The sequence below is a fragment of the Leuresthes tenuis genome, unplaced genomic scaffold (assembly GCF_036924035.1).
Source record: "Leuresthes tenuis unplaced genomic scaffold, fLeuTen1.0.hap1 SCAF_102, whole genome shotgun sequence".
Classification (NCBI taxonomy): domain Eukaryota; kingdom Metazoa; phylum Chordata; class Actinopteri; order Atheriniformes; family Atherinopsidae; genus Leuresthes; species Leuresthes tenuis.
The window spans coordinates 29117-31835 of record NW_027325456.1 but is presented as its reverse complement, the minus strand read 5'-3'; the positions used below and the strand labels follow the sequence as shown (position 1 = coordinate 31835).

General features: G+C 43.0%; 1 non-coding gene across 1 annotated transcript; it reads right to left on the bottom strand.

Annotated features, from left to right (window-relative positions):
* Window positions 1–786: 786 nt before the first annotated feature.
* Window positions 787–906, bottom strand: LOC140286980 (U5 spliceosomal RNA). The gene has a single exon (XR_011911369.1). It is a non-coding gene; the product is annotated as a U5 spliceosomal RNA (small nuclear RNA).
* Window positions 907–2719: the final 1813 nt, after the last annotated feature.

Here is a 2719-nt window from a genome sequence, read left to right as displayed (position 1 = left end):
TGAAAGGGACCTAACCCTTCCCCTCTTCTCTGATACCACTGGGGAATCAGAGGCTCAGATGCCGTCCTCTTCGGCTGTTGACCTTCGGGGAGGTGAGTATCTTCACTAGACTCACCTGTCTGCTCTTCCTCCTCATTTAGCGTAGCTCCACCCTCTGCCTGTGAATTCTCACAGACTTCAACACTGAGTGGTGAGGCCTCTACAGGCCCCTCCCCTTTTTGCTCCTCACTTCCAATCCAAGCTTTTGGCGGGAAGTTTGAATTTATTGGGTCAACCTCTTCACTTTGTTCACCAACTGCCACCTTTGGTCCTTCTCTTTGTTGGCTTGACTGTGGCTTTACCGTCTTTAATTTGTTGGCAAAAGATTTAGGGCAATCTCTGAAGAGGTGATTTAATTCTCCACAGAGATTACATTTCCTGCCATTTGGACACTCTCCAAAAGTTTGCCCAATTTCTCTTCTCTTCCCACATAACACCTTGGTACAAGCCTCAACCAGGTGTCCATGCTCACCACACTTGCGGCAGAACTTGGGCTGCCCCTGGTAGTGGATGTAACCTCGGTTTTCAAGGTGGCCAAAGTGTCGCCCACCCGCTGCACTGAGCACTCTTCAGCCCTTTTAAATGGTATAACTTTGCACTCCCGCACGCTCCAGCAAGCACCATTCAAGCAACAACTTTGCACTCCAGCTTCGAACATCGGCACAGTCGCAACAAGTAAGGCGACTCTACTCAGAGAAGTCACTCTGCACAGTAAGAAGATTTCTTTTGCACAGACAGAAAGGGCTTCACCCGCAAAGGTAAAGCCTGCCAAAAATAGAAACAACTCATTAGTGCTGCTCTCCACAGAAATCTTTAGTAAAAGGCGAAAGACTTATGAGAAAGAGTTATGAAGAGAAACCAGAGTACGATTATCCGTCACTGCGGGAGCAGGGCATCAGGCTAGTTGGCATAGCCACCTTCCCCATGGTGAGCTTTGCTTGGTTGAGACGCTTGCCCCCCCCCCCCCCCCCCCCCCCCCTTGCTCCTCGGCTGACCAAGTAGGAACAATCGGGCCCTATTCGATGGCTGCCTTGTCTTTTACTCTGTGCAAAAGACAAGGCAGCAACAAAAACACCACGAGAATCCCGTATTGAGGCTTTGTTCTGATCGCTCATTCGGTGTCGCGTTTCTTTCAAGCAATTCTCCCGGTTAGCCCACACTCGGCTCGCTCCCATAGCCGTGTTAAAGTCTACTTCGCATTCACTCTCTTTTCTCAGCAGACTCTTGGGATTTTATCTATAAAATTAATTCCTTCACTCAAACTATGTGAAAACTGCTTTGTCCTTAATATTTACCATGTCTAGAAAGATTTAAACAAAAAAAACAACGTTGTACTTTGCAGTAAAAGAAAGAGCAAATCTAAAGTTTCAGGAATCCGAGAATAAGCTTACTTTCATGAGTTCTTCACGATTTCGGATTTTGCTATAAAATGAATTCCTTCACTCAAACTAAATTAAAACTGCTAAACCGCTAATCTGTTATATGTAAGGCAGATGTCAAATTCACCGAAATAGGATCAAAGGGTATTCGGCCAATCGAGCTGTGGCAGCTTCGGTAAAAGAGTATAAGTTGAAGAGTTTGTGAATAAAGGTGTGCGCACACATAGTGTGCTGTACGAAAATAGGCAGGGAGCAATGCCGGCTGGGGTATATGTTCTTGTATGTTGTCTGACTGTTTGATTTGAATGTGTTGTGTAAGTGTCCTGTTGAATGTTACATGTTTGGGCTTTGACACGCTTCACTGTGGTTGTTAACTGTGTGGTGTGTCCTGAAATGTTATATGTTTGGGCTGTGTGACATGCTTAATGCTTGTCAGTAGCTACCCACTTATTCATATATAGCAACTGACAACATAAGAAGTCCGGACATACTTTGATAGTAGTTGTAGAAGTATCCTTATTGATAATAGATCACTAATTCATAGTGATAGAACAGTAGATGAACAGGTGCTTGCACATGTCTCACGAAAATAAAATGGGTGTATGATTGCTGACGGCAGAGCAATACTGCCAAACTTATGAGTTCTTGTGGCAAACTTGATTCAGTGTCTTGACGTGTATACGCTGTTTCGCTGACTTGATTGTCACAAGAAACAAAGTGTGTTTGATAAGATCCGACCATTTTATTACGGGAGGATCAGTATGTATGGATTCTGATGTGACTGAGAAACCCATTCGTATCTTAAGCATAATCTAATACGTGAGACAACGCCCTGGCACACGATAAAAAAAAAAAAAGAGAGAGAGCGGTTTTGTGTCCCCACAGTCCATAATGTAGAAAAGAGAGAAAAAAGCCTTTCTGATTTGGTGTGTGTGCTCATAGTGCAGAGTGTAGAGAAAAGAAAGCCGTTTTGGTGTCACGGGTGTTGTGACTTACACACACACATTTCTAAATTGAGAAAGGAAATTATTTTAGAGGAAGCAGTAGAGTTTAGATCCCACATTTGTTGATAGGCATTCATTTATTTCTTCACTTCTGATGAAGTTTCAACAATAAACAACAAACTTTGTATTATGAGAAAGAACCAGACTCATTCTTCAGGAATCCGAAAATAAGCTCTATTTTATGAGTTATGCACGAATTCGGATTCTCCTATAAAACGAATTCATTAACTCAAACCAAGTTAAGACTGCTTTGTCCTTCATATTTATTCATGTCTAATCAAGTTTCAACGATAAACA